Source organism: Orycteropus afer, unplaced genomic scaffold (assembly GCF_000298275.1).
Source record: "Orycteropus afer afer isolate SDZICR_OR568_19922 unplaced genomic scaffold, OryAfe1.0 scaffold00203, whole genome shotgun sequence".
NCBI lineage: Eukaryota > Metazoa > Chordata > Mammalia > Tubulidentata > Orycteropodidae > Orycteropus > Orycteropus afer.
The window spans coordinates 1,947,717-1,971,583 of record NW_006921790.1 but is presented as its reverse complement, the minus strand read 5'-3'; positions in this window follow the sequence as shown (position 1 = coordinate 1,971,583).

Here is a 23,867-nt window from a genome sequence, read left to right as displayed (position 1 = left end):
TGACATGAGACAAAGTATATGTGAACTGCTGTATGAAAAGTGAATTTACTCTGTAAATCTTCACCCAAATCAAAATAAAATTAAAAAAAAAGAAGAATTAGAATGAATATTATTTAGAAAGGGAGATGAAGCAAGGACAGGGACTGAGGATAGAGAAGAGCCAGGACTTGATGAAGTGTGTCCATTTTGAGGCACAGAAAGTGTCATATATGGGCCAGGAGAAATCTACCTCATCAAATCCACACCACAATAGAGACACAACATCCACAGATTTGGAGGGAATCAAGATGAGCAGAATATGTGCTAGATCTGGGGGAGGAAAGTGCAGGGAAACAGGCCATATTTCCAGTGGCACAGGTGACTGTGAGTGAGGAAGAGCCTGAGAAGGGAAATGACACATCACCACTAGTGAACATTAGTTATTTGGGTTGAGGTCCCACATGACAGGGAAGGACTTTGTGGTAGTAGTTAGGGGAAAAAAAAAAAAAAAAACTCCAGGAAGACCCTTACATGATTTATTCTAGGCAAGAGCTGGATATTCAGCTATGTGCTCCCAGAAGAGTACCTGACCCACATCAGTGAATAGCCACTGGAGAGGTGCATTCTCTGTTCTAACAAACACACATTCCTGATGACTAGGGGTGAACCCTCTTTCTACTCTCACTGCCCAGGTGGCTAGGGCTGCCCCTCTAGCTGATCCCACCTTCCTGGTTCCGTGTCCACTTCCCAAAACGCCAATCACCCATAGTAATGCTCACCAAGCAGACAGCCAGTGTCTGTGGCTTGGCCTGCCTGCACCTGTGTCACTGACAGGTCTTCCTCTCATGTATTGCAAGAGGTGTGCCCCTGCAGCCTTCCCTCACAGAGGAGTTCATTCATGCCAGGCTTTTCCCACCTCTGTAGACATGCATTCCAATGGATTGTACCACAAATGCCTGCTGCCACCACAGCTGGCCCACCATAGCTAGAAAAGGCCCTCCTCCTTTTCCTTTTCCCCCTTTCTTCTTGTTTTTCTTGGTTTTCTTTTTATTTTATATTTTCTTTCTTTTTATTTCTTTACATCTCCCTGTTCCTCTTCTTTTATAATTATCAGCTTTTCTTCTCATCCAAATCAAAAACCAAACTCACTGCCGTCAAGTTAGATCCAACTCATAGTGACTTCTCCATGAGTTTCTGAGGCAGTATCTGTACAGAAGTAGATTGCCCTATCTTCCTTCCAATGAATGGCTAGTGGATTTGAATCACCAGCCTTCTGGTTAGCAGTCAAATGCCTAAGGCATCCTCCTTTTTTTTTTTTTTTTTTAATTTTTTTCTTCTGTTTTTTTCCTGTACCATTCAATAGGAGAAGGATATTAATTCTCAGCAGTCATATATACAATACCTACCACCTCACCTATCAGGCAAGCACCACCACCTGCTCCCACACTGGTGGATCAATGACAGATGGTGGAAAATATTTGGTCATTCCACTCACAACTCCTCTTCATGACAAAGAGATACCTCTACCCACATTCCCACCAGTTATTCTACCCAGCTGAAGAAAGGTAGGGAGCACTCTAGTGTCTCCAAGCTAAAAAATCAAACAAGTACACACACCCCACCCATCTGGATATATTGAAACAAAACAAATCAACACACAATCAACAAATAAAAACAACTGCAAAATGTCTCAGAGACAATAGACAATTTTACTTCAACAAAGAAAGAGGTAAAGATAGCCCAAGGAAGCAACCAAATGAAGGACTAGGTCACCACCCTGTTTTGGTTACTTCATGCTTCTCTAACAGAAAGACACCATATATAGGATGATTTTAACAAACAGAAGTTTATTCTCTTCCAATTTTGGAGGTTAGAAATACAAGGTCAAAGTGCCAGGTCTAGGGGCTGGGTGAAAGCCTCTTGACCTTAGGCATCAGCTCTGCCTCTTGCTCCTGGACCCCTGAAGCTAGAGGCATCTCTTCTCTTAGGCAGTGGCTGGCTGCTGAAGCTAACGAGCCCACAGTTGACAAATAAAATGTCACAGTTCTGATATCACCAAACCACACAGCAGGCCATTGATTAGAGTCTCATTAAGATCAGCAGCCAACATGGCAAGTTGCTTAACAATGACTTGGCTACATGCAGGATTCAAGCATACCAAAAGCCAGATACTTTCTTCAAAGTTGTTTCTTATATACTAGGAGCAGTCCATATCCCCAAGGCAGCTACTCAGCTGCTAATAGTGGATTCCACTATGGAGATGATTACCAATTTAATCATGGAGAATAACTACATCTAGCTGCCCAGCCACTCAAAACTAGTCCCAGTCAAGTTGACACCTAACCTTAACTACCACACACCCCAAGGAAGAGCTGGTATTAGAACTATCTGAAAAGGAATTCAAAAGAGAGATCTATCTATATCTATATCTATATCTATATCTATATCTATATCTATATCTATGTCTATGCCTGTGTCTACGGCCATGTCTTTGTCTATGTCTATATCTATCTATATATTTATTACCTCTATTTATATATACAGATTATATCATTCCAATAGCTTAAGAAAATTACAAACAAAATCAAAGAAAAGACAGACAATACCCTAGAAGAATTCATGAAAAGAATAAAAGAGCAAAATGACAAAATGTATAATTAGAAATAATACAAAAACAGAAATTAGAAATGCAGAAGATTAACACTAAAATAATACATTGCCAGGACAAAAGAGTAGAATCAAAGTGATAGAGGAACAGATTAATCCACTAGAAGACAATTCCCATGATACTAGTTTGTATGAGGAAAAAAAAAAAAAAAAAAAAAAAAAAGAAGAAGAAGAAAATCTAAGAATTACATAGGATGATATAAAGAGAAATAATCTATGTGTGACTGGAATTCCAGAACAAGAAGAGGCCAAAAAAAAAAAAAAATCACAGAGTAAATTTTTGAAGACTTATTAGCAGAAAAGTTCCCTAATATCCTGAAAGACAAAAGTTATCTGTCCAAGAAGTTCAATGAACTCCATACAAGATAGACCCCAAAAGAAAGTCACCAAGACATCTCATAATCAAACTTTCTAAAATCAAAGACAAAGAAAGGATATTGAGAACATCTTAAAAAAAAAAAAAAAAAATCTCATAATCAAACTTTCTAAAATCAAAGACAAAGAAAGGATATTGAGAACATCTTAAAAAAAAAAAAAAAAAGTTATCTACAAAAGGCAACTGATAAGACCAAGCTCTGATTTTCAGCAGAAGCAATGCAGACAAGAAGACAATGAAATGACATGTATAAACCTTGAAAGAAAATAATTGCCAACCAAGAATTCAATATCCAACCAAACTGACCCTAAAATATGATGGTGAAATTAGGACAGTTCCAAATAAATAGAGATTAAGGGACTTTGTAAAAACCAGACCAACCTCACAAGAATTGCTAAAAGGAGGCTTTGGGTAAGAAACAGACAATAGAGAAAACAAATAAAGATTAAGACACATAAAAATATCCCCTAGAAACTAACCCAGGAAGAGAAGTCTCAAAATTAAAATAAGTATACAAAACTGAAAATAGGGAACCAGACGTATCAATTTATAAATGACAACAACCACAAAGCAAAAAGAGGGCATAAATGATATAATTACAGCATTTCCAAAGGGAGAGGATTCAGTATAATATAATAGAGCAGATGGCTTCAAAGCTAGGAAGATAAAAATTAGGAAGATAAAAAATTAGGAAGATAAAAATTAAGTACAAGATATATCAAAGAAAATTAAGTCTTCTGCCTAAAACAAATAGGGAAGTCGCAAAGACTTGATAGACACAAAATCTACAGCCATGAAGAAAAGAAAATCCAGTAACAAAATGAATTCAGCCCAGAAAAATATTTGGAACAAAGAAACTGTTAATATCACAATAATAAATACAAAAGAAGGACAACAGTAAATTTATATCTATCATTAATTACATTGGATGTGGATAGATTAAATACACTAGACAAGAGAAAGAGCATGGCAGAATGGATAAGAAAACAGGATAAATCAATATGTTACCTACAGGAGATTCATTGTAGACACAAAAATAAAAATAAAAATCAAAGGCGGGAAAAAGTGTTGATAAACATTTGGCAACCCAAAAAGGATATTAATTTTTGATAAAATAGAATTCAAGGTGAAAATCAGCATGAGGGACAACGAAAGACATTATATAATGATAAAAGGATCAACTCAGCATAATGAATATCTATGTATCCAATGAAAGTGACCCAAAATACACAAAACAAACATTAATAGAATTGAAAAGAGAAATAGATACTTCTACAATAGTAATACGAGACTTTAACATAACACCTTCAATGAAGGATAAAACAACTAGAAAGAAACTCAATACAAATACAGTAGATCTCAACAAAACAATCAAACAACTTAACCTCATAGACATATACAGAAAACTCTATCCAACAAAAGCACAGTATACTTTCTTTTCCAATGACTATATATTGTGCTCCATACTAGATCATATCTTAGACTTCAAAGTGAGCCTCAATAAATAATAATAATCTATATTATAAAGCATCTTCTCAGCTCACAATATTATAAAGTTAAAAATCAATAATAGGAAGATCAGGATATAAAATCAAATACATAGAAACTGAATAACACATTGTTCAAAAACCACAGGATAACAGAAAAAATAAAATGTGAAATTAAAAAAAAAAAAAACCCTAAGAACAAATAAGAGTGAAAATATAGCACAGTAATACCTTTGAGACACAGTGAAAGTAGTTTTCAGAGGTCAATTTTAAGCAATAAACACACACATCAAAAAAGAAAAAAGAAGGAAAACAATACCTTAGCCCAACACTCCAACAATAAGAAAAAGAGCAATAAAAAAGACCAATGGTCTCCAGAGGAAAGGAGATAATAAATATTAGGAAAAGAAGGAGCAGATACAGATAACATTAGAAATAAATGAAATGGACAATATCACAACATTGCCAACTGAAATAAAAGGATAATAACAGAATACTCTGGACAATTTTGCTTCAACAAATCTAAGATCCTAGAAGAAATGGACAAATTTCTAGAATCACATGAACAGCCACTGCCATGGAGTCAGATCCAACTCATAGCGACCTCTCCTTGGGTTTCCAAGGCAGTACCCACCAGCCTCTCCTCAGAAGGAAGGTTGGGTAATGGACTTCTGTAGTGATATGGCCTCAGAAAACTGAGGAGAGGTAGCTATGAGTTGGGGTGACTCAAAGGCATATAACAACAACAACATCACCACGAAAGTGGATTGCCCAACCTTCATTCTGAGGAGTGCCTGGTGGGTTTGAACTGCCAGCCTTCTGGTTAGCAGTCAAATGCCTTAGGCACTACGCCACCAGAACTCCCTAGAATCACATGACCTACCTAAATTAACATTAACTGGGGTAGAAATTTTGAACAGTCCCATAACAAAAAAGAAATTTAACAGGCCATAAAAAAAGAAATCCCTAACAACAACAACAAAAAAAAATTTCTGGCCCAGATGTCTTCACTGGAGAATTCTACCAAATATTCAGACAATAATCCCACTCAAACTATTCCAGAACATAAAAAGAATGGAATACCCCAAATTCATTTTATGAAACAAACAAATAAAGGCCAAGAAAAAAACACCATTAGAAAAGAAAATTATCAACAAATATCCTTTATGTGTATAGATGCAAAAATTGCCCCCAAAATCCTAGCCAACAGAATCCAACACTATAGAAAAAAAGTAATGCATCATGACCAAGTGGGATTCATACAAGGTATGCAAGGATAGTTTAACATTAGAAAAACAATCAATGTCATCTACTATGAAAAAAAATGAAGAAAAAAATCCACAAGATCATATGAATCGATGCAGAAATGGCATTTCATAAAATCCAACACCCATTCCTTATAAAAACTCTCAATAAAATAGGAATAGAGGGGAAATTCCTCAACATAATTAAAAACACACACTCAAAACCAATTTGTTGTTGTTGTTATGTGCCCTTGAGTCAGATCCGACTCATAGCGACCCCCTCTTGGGTTTCCGAGGCAGTATCACTATGGAAGTAGATTGCCCCCTCTTCCTCTTAAGGAGTGGCTGGTGGGTTTGAACAGACAGCCAACATTTTTTCTCAAAAGAGAGAGACTGAAAGCATTCCCCTTGTGAACAGGAGCCTACGAAGGATGTCTTCTATCACCGCTCTTTTCAACATAGCATTGGAAATCCTACCCAGGGCAAAAGGCAAGAAAGGGGAATAAAAGGCATCCAAACAGGAAAGAAAAAGTGAAACTATCTCTATTTGCAGATGACACAATCCTATGCATAGAACCCACCAGCCACTCCTTAGAAGGAAGGTTGGACCATCTACTTCTGTAGTAATACCCCTTGGAAACCCAAGGAAGTGTCACTATGAGTTGAATCTGACTCGACGGCACATAACAATAATGTACGTAGAAAACCTCAGGGAATTCATCAAGAATACTACTGAAACTAATTGAAAGATTTAGCAAAGTAGCAGGGTACCACATCATCTTATTAAAAAACAGTTGGATTCCTCTTTAGAGGCGCATAGTATTTCATTGTGTGTTTGTAGCACAGTTTGTTTACCCATTCCTTGGTTAATGGACACTTAGGGTGTTTCCATCTCTTTTCTATCACTTACTATGAAACTCTAAAGAATAACAGAATCTGCAAACTGCCACATAAAGTGGATGAACTTGTAGGACATTATGCTGAGTGAAATAAGTCAATCACAAAAGGACAAACATTGTATTAGTCCACTATTGTAAAAAGTCAAGGACAATTTTATACAAAGAAGGAAACTTTGTTGGCTACAAGGGATGGGAGGGAAGAGGAGGCTAAATTCCTAGATAGGTTGGCAGATATATACACACACACACACACACACACACATCAAAAGTTACACACACACATATGGACCAAAGATTATTAGTGGTTACCAAGGGTAGGGGGGAGGGGGAAAATGGAAGCTCTTGTTTGTGGGGCATTGAGTTTATACTAATGGTGGTGGACTATTTTAGAAAAGTATAGGTTGGGCAATCCTACTTCCGTAGTGATATTGCCTCAGAAACCCAAGGAGGGGTCGCTATGAGTCGGGGCCCACTCGACGGCAAACAATAACAACAACAACAACAATAGCAATAATGGTGGAGCAGCATGAAAAATATCATCCATGTCCCTGAGCTCTAAATGGGAAAGTTGTTATCTGGTGAATGTCTTGTTGTGTTTGTTTTCACCACACAAAAAAAATAAAACAAATTAAAAAAAAAAAAAAATTTGAGTTGCAACATTAAAGGTCTCTATTGGTTAAATATCTAATGACACAAGAAGCATCAAAAGAAGTTGAAAGGAATGCATGGAGTCACTGTACCATTATAAATTTTGGTCAATGCTCAATCATGTTATGAGAAAGTATATGACAAAGAAATGATAGCATTAAAGGAAGAAGTCTAAGCTACTCTGTAGACATTGGTGGAAAGCAAGGTTTCAGGAACTGAGGAAATACCACCTGAGATGTTTTGACAAACAGATGCAACACTGGAAGCACACATTCCTCTATGCCAAGAAATTTGGAAGATGGCTACCTGGCCAACTGACAAGACTAGATCCATATTTGTGCCCGTTCCAAACAAAGGAGACCCAACAGAATGCAGAAATTATTGAATAATGTCATTAATATCACATTCAATAAAAATTTTGCTAAAGATAATTACAAAATGGTTGCAGCAGTACATTAGTGGAGAGTTTCCATAAAGTCAAGCCAGATTCAGAAGAGGACATGGAATGAAGTACATCACTGCTTATGTCAAATTGATCGTTGTTTACCTTTGTTTTATTGACTATGCAAATGCATTTGAATGTGTGGATCATAACAAATTTTGGATAATATTTATAAGAATGGGAATTCCAGAACACTTAAATGTGCTCCCACAAAAACTGTTCATAGACAAAAAGGCAATTTCTCAAACAGAGCAAAGGGATGCTGCAAGGTTTAAAATCAAGAAAGGTGTTCTTAAGGGTTGTATCCTTTCACTATACTTATTTAATCTGTGTGCTGAGCAAATAATCTGAGAAGTTGTACTATATGAAGAAAATGTGGCATAGGGATTGGTAGAATACTCATTAACAACCTATAGATGCATCCAACCTTGTATCTAGAAGATAGAACCTTGCTTGCTGAAAGCAAAGAGGACTTGAAGCATGTACTGATTACAATCAAAGAGTACAGTCTTCAATATGGATTATAACTCAACATAAAACAAAAATTCTCACAACTGGTCCCATGTGCAACATGGTGATAAACAGGGAAAACATTTAACTTGTCAAAGATTTCATTTTACATGAATACACAGTCAATGTCCAGGCAAACAGCAGTCAAGGAATCAAATGACCTTTTGAATTTGGCAAATGTACTGCAAAATATCTCTTTAAAGTATTAAAAAAAAAGAGAGAGAGAGAGAGAAAAAAGCTAAGATATCCCTTTGAGCACTAAGGTGCCCCTTCCCAAAGCCATAGTGTTTTCAGTTGCTGCAAAAACATGTGAAAACAAATTGCACAATGAATAAGGAAGCCAAAAAAAAAAAAAAAATGATTGTGGTATTTGAGTTATGGTGTTGGTGAAGAATACTACATATTCCCTGGGCTGCAGTAGAACAAACAAATCTGTCTTGTAAGAAGTATAAACAGGATGTCCCTTAGAAGCAAGCATGACAAGACTTTTCCTCACATACTTTGGACATGTTACTGAGGGAAGAATCTTTAGAGAAAGATACATGCTTGACAATGTAGAGGGGCAATGAAAATGAGGAAGGTTTGCACCAAGATGTATTGACTTTAGTGCTTCAACAATGGGTTCAAACATAGTGTGTTAGACTGGGTTCTCTAACAAAACAAAACCAGTAAAGCTTATATAGAGAGAGAAAGAAAAATTTATCTTAGGAAAATGGATCACACACTTATAGAAGTTGGACTTGCCAACTTCTTGTATTAAACGTCAAGCTGGAGGCTTTTCCCAACTCACACAGCTACAAGAGCTGAGGAGCTCAAGGTTGGCAGGCAGTACACTGGCTGTTGACTCCAATTAATGACAAATCCAAGATCTCCAGTCCAAATGGTGGATTGTTTGCTCATGGACAGTTGTAGGCAGCACAATAGAATCCCGATCCACACAATAGTGTCTCTTTTCCCAGGATATCCATAAATATACTGGAAGCAAGAGACACCCCTAGGGAAACTCTCTTTCAATGGATTGGCTGCTCAAAACATACATCTGATCCCATCAATGGAACAACCCACACCACAGTTGCTTAAACCACACAGAATTGTGGTCCAGCCAAGTTGACACACAGCTCCAACTATCACACATAGTAACAATTGTGAGGATGGCATAGGATCTGGTAGTACTTCATACTGTTGCATATAGGGTTGTTATGAGTTGGAAGCTACTCAATGGCACCCAACAACAACATATTTGGTTTATGAACACTAAAATTTAAAATTTATGAAATGGAGATGTGTCATAAAATTTTCTTCTTCTAAGTTTTCAACCTTTTAAAAAAATAATAGACATTTATAATTCAATGCCCATCAAAAACCAAGTGGTGGGCTAGATTTGTCTAATGGGCTGGAGTTTACCACCTGTGGAATAAGTGAGGTGAGCAGGGTAGACACAGGGAGACCAGGTACAGGCTATTTCAATAATCCAGCAGTAAGATTATTGATAACATGACTAGGTCTTAGTTTAAATGATTAGAAATGGAAAACCTCTGTATGTTGTTATCACAAAAGTACTTTGAGAATTTTATGGAAGCTTGGATGTAAGATATGAGAGAAGAAGTTTAAAGGTATACAAATATTCTGTGGTCTGCACAACTGAAAATGGGGCTTCTAGTAGCAGAAGAATCACTGGGTGGTATAAATGGTTAATGCACATGGCTACTAACTGAAAGATTAGAGAATCAATTCTACCCAGAGGTGCCTTAGAAGAAATGCATAATGATATACTTCTGAAAACTCAGCCACTGAAAACTCTGTGAGCACAGATATATTCTGACACACTTGGGTTTTAACAAAGCTAGACTTGACTCCATAGCACCTGATTTTGACACATAACAGAAATGAAGATGATTACAGTTGGAAGAAACTGAGGTAAGGAAAACAAAAAATTCAGTTTGAGACAATTTCATGTTTTGATAATTATTTGCTTTCAACTGGTAATGTACAGTTGTTGTTAGTTGCTGTCCAGTCACTTCCATCTCAGAGTGACCCCATGCACAGCAGAACGAAACACCACCCAATCCCGTGCCAGCTCCATGATCCTTGCTATACTTGAGCCCATTGTTGCAGCTACCATGTCAATCCATCTCATTGAAGTCCTCCCACTCTTTCGTCAACCCTCCACCTTACCAAGCATGACATCCTTCTCCAGGGAATGGTCCCCTCTGACAACATGACCAAAGTAGGTGAGACGAAGTCTGGTCATCCTCGCTTCCAAGGAGCATCTCGGCTCCACTTCCTCCAGGACAGATCGGTTAGTTCTTTTGGCAGTCCATGGTACCTTCAGCACTCTCCGCCAGTACCACAACTCAAAAGCATCCACTCTTCTTCCGTCTTCCTTATTCATTGTCCAGCTCTCACACGCATACGAGGCAGTTGGAAATATCATGACTTGTGTCAAGTGCACCTTAGTCCTCAAGGAGACATCCTTGTCCTCAGCACTTGAAAGAGTTCCTTTGCAGCTGACTTATCCAGTGCTACACATCATCTAATGTCCTGACCGCTGCTTGCATTGGCCTTGATTGTAGAATCAAGCAACGTGAATTCTTTGACAACCTCAATCTTTTCTCCATTTATCATGATGCTGCTTATTGTCCAGTTGTGAGGATTTTTGTCTTCTTTATATTGATATGTATTCCATACTGAAGACTGTGTTCCTCAATCTTCATCAGTGTCTCAAGTCATCCTCACTTTCAACAAGCAAAGTTGTATCATCAGTGTATCTCAGGTTGTTAATGATTCTTCCTCTGATCCTGATGCCACATTTTTCTTCATATAGTGCAGCTTCTTGAGTTATTTGCTCAGCATATAGATTGAATAAATATGGGGAAAGGAGACAACCCTGGCACACTCCCTACCTGATTTTAAACAATGCAGTTCCCCTTGTTCCATTGGAACGACAGGTTCTTCCTGAGTACAATCAAGTGTTCGGGAATTCCCATTCTTCTCAATGTTATCCATAATTTATCATGATCCACACAATCAAATGCCTTTGCATAGTCAATAAAGCACAAGTAAACATCTTTCTGGTACTCTTTGCCTTAAGCCAAGATCCACCTGACAGCAGCTATAATATCCCTTGTTCCACATCCTCTTCTGAATCCAGCTTGAACCTCTGAAAGTTCTCTGTCAATATACTGCTGCAACCGTTTTTGAATTATCTTCAATAAGATCTTACTTGCATGCAATATTAATTATATTATTCTATAATTTCCACATTCTGTGGATCACCTTTCGTTGGAATGGGTACAAATATCAGCTCAATATATGGAGCTCTAGTTAAACACAATGGTTCAGGCTAATATAGTAGAAGGTATCAACCTGCATGTACATGATATTTTAGGGCCCTCATGTACTCCAACATGGAGTTCAGGGATTTGAGGAAGAACCAACAAAAAAGATTCAGTAGGACGACTCTGTGAGGCAGAAGGAATCCCAAGTGAAACAAAGTCTTCCAGAATGAGCAATGGATCTGACTGTATAAAATACTGCCATTTGTTGAAATAAGAGGAGGACTGAAAATTCACTATTGGATTTAATAATATGGAAATCGTTACTGAGTGTTACAAAAGCACTTTTGGTGGAGTATTGAGGTAATGGATTTAAATGAAATTGATTATGGAAATAATGAAAGAAGATTAATTCAAATTTGTAACAGCCCTTTAGAAGAAATTTTCTGGAAAAGGAAGGGGTGGTAACTTGAGAGTGTAGTGAGGTTAAGATACGCTAAAATTTTTATCAAAAAAGGTCCATGCATAAACAAAGGTAGATAAATAATATAAACATTTCATATGCACCTATTATTTACATTCAACAATTGTAATTATTTATTTTGCTAAGCTTGCTTCATTCAAGTTTATTTAGTACTGTCTTTTTTTCTTTAAGTGTTATAAGGCAAATCACTCACCTCATGTTATTTTACCCACTCATATTTCATTATGAAATCTAAACTTATGGATGATTTCCTTTATAACCATAATGCCTTAACAGGTCTAATAAAAATAAAATATATATACTTGATATCATAAAATACTCTGTCTCAAAGACAGTTTACCCTTTTCTTTTAAATTGTGAGAAATAACATCTAGAGTAAGAGTGGGCAAAGGGGACAGAATCTAGAGCACAAAATGAGAGATTGACCTTTACTAAGGTACTTGTCAGTTTGTCATACTGTGGTGGCTTGTGTGTTTCTATGATGCTGGAAGCTATGCCACCAGTATTTCAAATACCAGCAAGGTCACCCATGATGGACAGGTTTCAATGAAGCTTCCAGAATAAGACAGATTGTGAAGAATGACCTGAAAATCTCCTTCCAAAAACCAGCCAATGAGAACTTCACGTATAACAATGATGGGCTCAGACATATCAAACATCATGAACTTGGCACAGGACCAGGTCATACATTGTTATACATAAGGTCACCATGAGTTGGAGCTGACTCAAAAGCTACTAACAACAAAATGGGAAGCTTAATTCTTTTATAGTACAAGAAAGACAAATATATGGTCACCTTCATGGGAGGTGGAGAGGTTTGCCTGTCATAAAAAATATTCATTCTGTAAGAACTGGTACAACTTTTTTAAAATCCTAGTTCAGGAGAAAAGACTTGTCCAATAAATGCCCACATTTTCAAAACAACATTCTATTAATCCTTATAGAGATGGCAAAATGAATACAGTTTTAAGAAAATTCGAAACCTGTGTTCAGGAATTCCTTTTTTTAAAATGCTAACTATGTTATTCAATTTCTCGATAATGATGCTATTTTATTATTACAGAAGAAGTTATTAAGTAATATGAAAATTTTTCCACCGTGGCAAACTGCAGTAATTTGATATTTTGCATTATTATATTGGTACCTTTCCATTCTAGCTCTAAATGTAATTTCCTCATTCAATTTGAAAGATCATTTTAGGACCTATTCCTCCTTGTTTTAATGAGGAGCAGGTTATTGCTAGGATTAAATTTATTAAAAAAAATGATGATGTCTTTCATGGCAAGCACTATAAAATCAATGTTTCTTTTTCCTTAATCTTGGACACATTATCAGAATTACTTGATATATTCTTATTTTAGCTGAATCTTAATAATGCCAGTACCATGATTTCAACACTATGTTTATGAGGGCATGGTCAAAGATAGAAAATTTGTTATAGACGAGCATTTTAGACTTCCTTAATATTAAATATTATAAGTGATTTTATATCTACCTTAATTGGGAGCTCTGGTGGTGCAGTGGATAAGGCATTTGGCTGCTAGACAGAAGGTCAGTGGTTCAAATTCACCAGCTGCTCCACAGAAGGAAGATAGAATGATTTACTTACGGAAAGATCTACAGCCTTGGACACCTAATGGAGGTTGCTATGAGTACGAATCAACTTGATGACAGTGAGTCTGGTTTTGGTTTTTTAATTAATTTTGTAATTCAGTCACACTTGTTTATGTCTTTTGGCAATCTTTTGTAAAAATGATTATGTTTTTATTGTGTGTGTTGGGATAATGTAAAAAATAAAATAGCAAAATACAAGAGAGAGAATTAAAATTACACTGAAATTCTACAACCCAAAGATAGTAACACCCAAACAAATTTTTAAACTAAATCAACAGCATGATTAATCAAATCTGTCTGACTTTTTTCCCCACAGACAGAACCTGGTCCACAAATACTTAAAACCCATCATCACTGTGTCCATTCCAACACATAGATACCCTATAGAACCAAGAACAACTCCCCCAAGGCTATACATCTTTACGGAAGCAGATTGTCTCATCTTTCTCCCAAAGAGTAGCTGGTGGATTTCAACCACTGATCTTTTGGTTAGCAGCACAATGCTTTAACCAGAGTATTACTAGAGCTCCTCCACATATACTTACATGAATATGCATAATCTTACAAAAGTGGAATAAGGCATAACATATTTTCTGCAGCCTCTCACTCAGTCAGTGATGTATTATGGTTGTCCTTCAAAATTGACACTTTTCTACCTTTAAATGTTTTTCACTTCAGTTGTTAGATTTGTTTGTTTGTTAATTTTGTTTGTTCAGAAAGGCTATCATCTTAGTTACCCAGTGTTGTTATAACAGAAATGCCACAAATGAGTGAATTTAACAAAAACAGAAATTTATTTTCTCACAGTTTAAGAGGTTAGAAGTCTGAATTCAGGATGTCAGCTCTAGGTGAAATTTTCTCTCTCTACTTGCTCCTGGGAAAAACCTTTGTCTCTTTGAGCTTTTTCTTCTGGGCGTTCTTCATGTGGCTTGCCATCTCTCTTTCCCATCTCTCCTTCTTTCACTTCCTTGTTTAATCTCTTTTATATTTCAAAAGAGTTTGATTTAAGACAACCCTACACCAATCCTGCAACTTTAGCATAACAAGAACAACTAATTCTAAATGGGGTTATAACCACAGGCATAGAAATTGAGATTTATAGCACATATTTTTGGAGGACACGATTCAATACATAGCAGCCATTTTTTTTTTTTTTTAATATTATAGAAAGTTTCATTCATGTCTCAGTTCAGTAATTTTATGCTCAATTTTTAACACTGAAATCTTTATTCCACCTGTAACTATTTCAGTTTTTAAAGAAGATAGGAAATCTGTTTTGCTTTTTTCCTGATTGCTTGCCAGGTGTTGCAACTACATTTATGGTGCGGGGGGGAATATGCAACTTTTGTGTCACTTATTTGAACAGTAATCATTCAACAAATCCCCATGGAAAACGTTGTTTGCTAGTAGTCTATTTTCTTCCATAATATCTACATGTTCATTATTTGAACAGAAACGCACTGTTTCATCACGGAAAAAGACGTTACACCATTCAGGACTCATAAATTTTTGTGCTGATCCAGTAAATTCTTACATATTTATATCTTCAGCAAGTTCATTAGAGTTGTATTTTTAAAATTCCAAATAATTTGAATGATACTAAATAAGTTTGAATCATTTAGGGAGATTTAATATCCAGGGAGAAACTGGTTTTATTTTTATTCTCCTATTTTTAAATATCCTCTCTAGAGTTTTACACTTTAATTTACATGGTTATGACATTTTATGAAAACAACACTTCTAAGAATTTTATTGCTATTGTGAGTGAAATATTTTATTTTCTTACTTTTAAAAAAAATAGCTATCAGAATATATAAGAAGGCATAACAATGTTTGTTCTCTTCACTTTATTTCTTGTATTGTTTTACATTGATTTTTAAAGTTTTACAGTTATTTATCCTGGATATTACAAGGACTCTTTTGTGAACATAATTATATTCACTTTTCTGATATTTACACTTTTTCTCCTTTTTTTCAGATTATGTTGACTAAAACTTTCCAAATATTATGGGACTTACTAAGAACTATTTTATTCTTACTGAAATGAGTAAGAATAAGGTTAACTTTTAAGAAAAATGCCTGATTTTGTTTTTAGATATATATTTTTCATAGTAATATTTTTGCCATATATTAAGGAACTCTGGTAGTGTGATGCCTAAGGCACCTGACTGCTAACCAGAAGGCTGGCGTTCAAACTCATCCTCATCAGCCACTCCTCAGAAGGAAGTTTGGGCAATCTACTTCTGTAGTGATACTGCTTCAGAAACCCAAGGAGAGTCACTATGAATCAGGTTCAACTCCAGGGCACAAAAAAAAAAAAAAAAAAAAAAAAAAAATTAGTAAAGCAAATACCCAAGTGCATAAGAAGATACTCTAACTTCTTCAAGGACTAATAAAAAAGAGAAATTGACAAAGAGTTTATCATTATAGGGGGATAAAACATATACTCACATCATTAGGATGGATATAAAGTTATAATGTAGGCCAAAGAACTGTAGATGTTTGAGAGAGTGCGAATCATATAAAATCAAGTGACTCAGTGAAGGATTGGTTAAAAGAGCTTTGGAGATGTTCAAATAAATATTTCCAAATCTCAATCATACCAAGAAAAGGGAATATTATTGAGATTGTTTTAGGCAGATGGATGATTACTAGCAATTCACAAAATAAGTTATTATGAACAGTAATTGGTAATAGAACATACTTCAATTTGATTGGAACAGAAGTTACATAAAAGAAAATAGTAAATTAAAATAGAAAAATATATTGTGGCCATATTTTGGTGGTCTTTGAAGATCACTGATCAATTTCTCCAAACTTAAGGATGGATGGGACCAGACCACGTCTTACTATTTTTCAGGGAATCTTTATAGTGAAATCAATTCCATGACATCTAACAATAACAAACAATCAGTTGAACATTATTAATTGTTTGAAAATGTGGTTGTTTCACTGGCATTTTTGTTGACCCAATATTGGCTTTAGTCCAAAGGCCAAAGGATATCAAGAGATGTCAGAGACCCAGAAATATTTCTGAGGTTTTCTGCAATGTGTGTTTGAAGATAACAACACTTAAGGATGTGAATAAGCTAAATCAAAAAGATATATTTGTTTGGGAAAGGTTACAAAAAGCCTATAGTTAAGAAGTTGTATAGTATACTCAGAAGTACTAAAAGAGAAGTCAAGGTGGGAAGGGAGCTGTTGCATTGTGAGAAATTGAACTCAATGTCATGAAACAAAGTGTATGTGAACACTGTATGGAAAGTGACTTTGCTCTGAAAACTTTCACACAAATAACAATAAAAAAAAAGAGAGAGAGAGAGAAGTCAAACACCACAGCTCAAAGAGCAATAAGAATAAATTCACAGACCTACCAAAAAGAATTTTTTTAATCTGTCACACATATAGCCTGATATTAATGTATATTAAAAATAAGAAGATATTATTCTGATAGTATTATAATTAGTTACCATGCAATGATAATCAATGACATCAATTTACAAAAAATTCTGTAGAAAGTTTACAAAATTTGTGTTTTATCATAAGAGTTCATACATTTTATTATTTCAAGGAATAAAGAGAAATCTCTTTTGTAAGAAGTATATGGTAAAAAAGTATTATATGTATATGCACTTCTTCTTGATAGGTATGGTACATTTGTGTTTCGTAATTGACTACATTTTTAGTTTAGTTTAATTTTGTTTTTTTTTTTTTCCCGTCTATCTCTCTGTTAAAACTTATATTTCAATGTGTCTTGAAACTTCATCACCTGAAAAAAAAGAACCAAGCTCTTATCTGTCTAACAAGTACTATTTTTTTTCTAAGAAAGGAGAACACAGATGGTTGAATCTCATGTAATTTCCAAACTACTCTAAACATTTCAATCAGCCATAAAATTGCTTACACATTTAAATAACAACTTAGCTTTAATATTATCATTGGAAACAGGTGAAGATCTAAGTCACTTGTAGTAAATATGCTTTCAAGTGCATTAAAATATAAAAGTAAAGATTCACTAATGTTTAGGATGGGACTCTTTTCTGATAAACTCATTGTTTTTCATTTAACAGTGTGAAAACAGCTGAAATCCTTAAAATTGCAGATCAAGGTCAACTGACAGTACAGACATATTTTCATTACAAAACTCCCAAATAACAATGCTTTTATATTATCTCATATTTAAAAAATCAAGCCAAACCAAACCTGTTGCTGTGGAGTTGATTCTGAGTCATAGCAACCCTATAGGACAGAGTCAAATTGCCCCACAGGGTTTCTAAGGCTATAATCATTACATTCCACCACTATTCTGTCAGTTTATCCTACTGTAGTGGCTTGTGTGTTTCTGTGAGGTTGGAAGCTATGCCACTGGTATTTCAAATACCAGCAGAGTCACCCAGTGGACACGTTTCAGAAGAGCTTAAAGATCAAGACAGAGAAGGAAGAAGGATGTGGCTAGATCCACTTCTAAAAAAATTGACCACTGGAAACCTTATGAATAGTAGGGAAATGCATGATAGAGTTCCAGAAGATGAGCCTCTCAGATTGGAAGGGACTCAAAATATGACTGGGGAAATGCTGCCCACTAGAAGTATAACCAAAAAACCAAACTCACTGCCATGGAGTTGGATCCAACTCATATAGACCCCTCCTTGGGTTCCCGAGGTGATATCACTATGGAAGTAGATTGTCCAATAATCCTTCTGAGGAGTACCTGGTGGATTTGAACCACCAGCATTCTGGTAACAGTAAAATGTCTTAGGCACAATGCCACCAGAGCTCCTTAATTACATGGATGGAGTAAAGCTTTCTGGACCTCCATTTGCTGAAATGGAATAACTCAAAAGGCAAAACCACAGATGCAAGCATCTATTAATAATTGGAACATGGAATGTACAAAGTATGAATCTGGGAAAATTGGATGTTGTCAAAAATGAAATGGAATGCATAAAGATCAATATCCTAGGCATTAATGAGTTGAAATGGACTGGTATTGTCCATGTTGAATCAGGCAATCATATGGTCTACTATTCCAGGAATGAAAATTAAAGTGGGATGAGGTTGTTGAAAGAAGATTTCAAGATCAGTGCCAAAGTACAATGCTGTAAGTATTAGGATAATATCCATATACCAACAAGGAAGTCAGTTCATATGTTGTTGTTGTTGTTAGGTGCCATTGAGTCACTTCCAACTCATAGCGACCCCATACACAGCAGAACGAAACACCATCCGATCCCACGCCAGTTCCATGATCCTTGCTATACTTGAGCCCATTGTCTCAGCCACCATGTTAATTCATCTTGTCCAAGGCCTTCTTTCCCTCTGGGTTTGAAACACCAGTGGCACAGCCTCAAGCTCACAGCAACACGTCATCACAATAAGACAAATCAACAGACAAGTTTATCTCCTTTAGTTGTTGGAAACCCCTCCAACCACCCTTACCTGGAACTCTGCTGCTAACTCCTCAATCTGTTCTGGTCCTCTTTACCTTTTCTGTCCTCTCCCTGCTTACCAACTCGCTGCTTGTGGGGCATGGCCTGGGTTCTGTTTCCTCACCTGGGTCCCTGCAGCTAACTCTTCTCAGTTCATATTACTATCATGCAAACGTATGCACCAACTTTTAAAGACGTAGACAAAGAAACTGAAGATATTTACAAACTCCTGAAGTCTGAAATTGACCTGAATGTAATATATCTGAGTGCAATCAAGATAAATCTATAATTACTGGTTATTGGAATGCAAAAGTTGAAAACAAAGAGGAAGAGCTGTAGTGAGAAAATAAAATTTTGCAAAACCAACGTCTTGTTTTTTTCAGCAACATAATTAGTGACTATACATGTGGACCATGCCAGGTAGAATACACAGGAATCACATCAACTACATCTGTGGAAAGAGACAGTGGAGAAATTCAATATCATAAGTTAGAACAAGTCCAGAGGCCCACTGTGGAGCAGGTTAAGTTGAAGCAGAAGAAAATTAAAACAAGTCCATAAGAGCCAAAATATGACCTAAGTATATTTCAACTAAGTTTAGAGAGCATGTGCAGAATAGATTGGAAACACGGAACACCAATGACCTCAGATCAGATAAGCTGTGGAATGACATTGCACATGATGAAAGCAACTAGTCATTGAAAAGAAAAAGAAGGAAGAAAACACCAAAATGAATGTCAGAAGAGGCTCTGAAACTTGCTCTTGAACATTGTGGTTGTTGTTGCTATGTGCTGTCAAGTTGGCCCCAACTCATATTGACCCCTCCTTGGGTTTCCTAAGTGGTATCACTAATGGAAGTAGATTGCTCAGCTTTCCTTCTGAGGAGTGGCTAGTGGGTTTGAACCATCAGCCTTCTGGGTAGCAGTCAAGTGCCTTAGGATCTATACTAGCCAGAAGGAAGAAGTGATGAAGTTAAAGAGTTGAACAGCTTTCAAACAACAGCTCAAGGAAACAAAGTTAGAAAACCAAAAGGGAACAACACTCTTGGGATTTCTCAAGCTAAAAGAACTGAAGAAAAAATTCAAGCCAGAAGATGCAGTATTGAAGAATTCTAAGGCAAAATACTGAATGATGCAGGAAGTATCAAAGAAGATGGAAATAAAACACAGTCACTGTACCAAACAGGATCGATTGATGTTCAACTACTGCAGGAGGTAGCGTGTGAACAAGAACCAATGGTATTGAAGAAAGAAGTCCAAACTTCACTGAAGAAATTTTGGAAAACAAGGCTCTAGGAACTGACAGAATACCCATTGAGATATTTCAACAAATGATCAGACACTGGAAACACTCACTTGTTTATGCCAAGAAATTTGGGTGACAGCTACCTGGCCAACCAACTGGAAGAGATCCATATTTGTGCCTATTCCAAAGAAAAGTGATCCAACAGAATTCAGAAACTATTGGATAATATCATTAAATCCACATGCAACTAAAATTTTTCTGAAAATAACTAAAATAATGGTTGTGGCAGTATATTGACTGTGAAGTGCCAAGAATTCAATCTAAATTCACAGAGGAATGAGGTATATATCATTGTTAATGTCAGTTGGATCTCAGCAGAAAGTAAAGAATACCAGAAAGATGTTAACCTGTGTTTTAATGACTATGTAAATATGTTCAAATTTATGGATCATAATAAATTATGGATAATATTGCAAAGGATGAGAATTCCAGAACATTTAATCGTGCTCATGAGGAATCTATGCATAGACCAAGAGGTAGTAGTTTGAAAAGAAAAAAGTAATACTGCATGGTTTAAAGTCAGGAAAGGTGTGCTTTGGGCTGTTTCATTTCATAATATTTATTATTAAATGTTATGTTGAGCAAATAATCTAAGATGCTGGACAGTATGAAGAAGAACACAGATTTGGAGGAAAACATATTAACAACCTGCTATATACAGATTACACAATTTTGCCTGATTTTCATGTGAAGAAAACATGAAGCACTTACTGATGAAAGTTAAAGTCTACAGCATTCACAATGCATTGCACCTCAACATAAAGAAAACAAAAATCCTCACAACTGGACCAATAAGGAACATGATGATAAATAGAGAAAAGATTGAAATTGTCAAGGATTTATTTCACTTGGATCCACAATCAACACCCCTGAAAGCAACAGTCAAGAAATCAGACATACTGCACTGGACAAATCTGCTGCAAAAGACCTCTTTAAAGTAGATCAAAGAGGTCACTTTGAACACTAAGGTGTGCCTGACCCAAGGCATGGCATTTTTAAAAGACTCATATGCATGTAAGAGCTTCACAGTGAATAAAGAAGACTGCAGAAGAATTGATGCATTTTAATTTTGGTGTTGGCAAAGAATATCGAATATACTATGGATTGCTAGAATGAACAAAAATATTTTGGAGGAAATATGATCAGAATGCAGCTTAGAAATGACAATGGCCAGACTTTGTCTCTCATGCTTTGGTCATATTGTGAGAATGGATCAATCCTTAAAAATGGATATAGTGCTTGATAATGTAAAGGGTAAGCAAAAATGGTATAGACCCTCAATGTGATAGATTCATACAATGGTGGTGACAATGGGCTCAAGTGTGGCAACAGTTGTGAGGATGGCACAAAACTGGTCATATTTTCTTCTGTTGTACATAAGGTCACTGTGAGTCAGCATAAGAATGACTGCACCTAAAAACAATGTTTGTATTTGCAGATTGCTCCATCTTCCTCCTATAGAGTGGCTGGTGGTTTAGAACCACTGACCTTTCATTTAACAGTCAAGTCTTAATTATTATGTGATGTAGACTTTAGCAGTATATTGAAAATATATATGATAAAGTGATCATATTGTAGCTGTGCAAATTATTAAATATATAGATAAATGATGAAGAATATGGATTTTTCTTATCACAATGAAACCAGCCTCTGTGTTCTTTAATTTCAAGAACTGGGAAATTCAGCACTCTCTATGATGAGCAATATTTTTAGTGAGATAATAAAAACACTGTGTAATTAATTACATACTGCTTTAAGCTGCGCTTTGGCAAATACTGCCTGAATGCATTGCTGCTGAGTTGGCTGTGCTTTTGTTTCAGTTGGAAATACTCATTCTTATGTGCTAAAAAGAATTATAAATTTTAGAATATATGAAGGTAAAAGTAGGTGAGCAGAGGGTGAATATGAGTCTTGCAGATTATTTTCTAAGGAAGACCAAATATGCAATTAAAGGTTTCTTTACATAAATAGTGGTTTACATATTTTCCTATACTCATTTATTAATATATACATTAAACAAACTTTAATTGAGCCTCTACCACATGTTAGAGATTTTTTTCAGTGTATAAAACAAAACATACTAGCTTCTGAGCAAACAAAACAACAATGATAACAACAACACACATCTTAATCTCAGGCTTCATATTTGGCTTTATATTTAAAGAGTTGTGTTTTTCCTCACAAAATCCAATACTTGCAGTGAGGGGGTTGTGGCCCTGCTACTGAAAACAGCCATTTAATGTCCCGCATCCCAGGGTCCTTCTATCTATTGTTGTTGTTGTTGTTGTAGCTGACATTGAGCTGGTCGTCAACTCATGAGTGACCCCATGCACAATCGGGTTGGATTGTTGTGATCCATAGGGTTTTCGTTGGCTGGTTTTCTGGTTGTAGATCATCAGGTTTTTCTTCCTAGTCCATCTGTGTCCGGAAGCCCTGCTGACACCTGTTCAGGATTATAGCAACACACAATCCTACACTGACAGACAGACAGTGACATATGTGGGGCATTGGCCAAAAATTTAACCCAAAAGCATGGAAGGTGAGAATTCTGCCACCGAGCCACCAATGCCTCATTCCTCCTTTGTAGGAATCCTGTAATCCTTTAGGGCCTCTATATTTTTTTCATGCTTGAAGACAAAACAGAGGTGCTTGCTCAATAAAACTATGCACAGTTCTCTCAGGATCTGCTCCCAACTTACTTCCTGCCACCAGGACAACAACCACAGTTAAATCACAACACAAGTTCAACAAGGAGATGCTGGGATTGGTTAGGAATCAAAGACACACTACCCCCAAAAAGCAGAAACTACCCATGATGTGCCACCACCTGTAAGAGAACAGGTATGGGACTATATTCTGAGTGCACTGGTTCAAGTAAAGAAGAATATCCAGGTGGATAAAGGAGAGTTTAATCATATGGATGCAGTATGGGGACATTGTATTAGGTTACAGAATTTAAAACCCACCCAAGGAGATCATGCTAAGACATTGCTGTCAAGGGACTTAGAAGAGTGGAAACAGTGGTAGCCCACAGAATAAGTGAAGTAGAGATGCCAAATTGCCATGGCAGACACTACAACATGGATCAAAAGGCTCAGAGAAATGTGCATACAACAGTGGGTATGCTCTGTGTAGTACACTCTTATGGTTGCTGGGATATGTTACCAAAAATTTTGGTAGCTTAAAACAACACGAATATATTTCCTTATAGTTCTGGAACCCAGAAGTCTGAAATCCATTTCACTGGCCTGAAACCTGTTGTGCCTAGATGTTGGCAGATCCTCATTCTCTCTGAAATCTCCAGGAAAGAATCCATTTCCCTACCTTTCTTACATTCTAGGTCTGAATATTTTGTATTCTTTGACTCATAGCCCCTTTATCTGTCTCCATATCCCTCATCACACCATATTAAACAATCTCTGCTGAGTTCTTCCTATGATCTTCTCTCTTCTGTACTAGAAATTCTGTCTTCTTTTTATTAAAAAAAAAAAAAAAGAAAAAGAAAAAG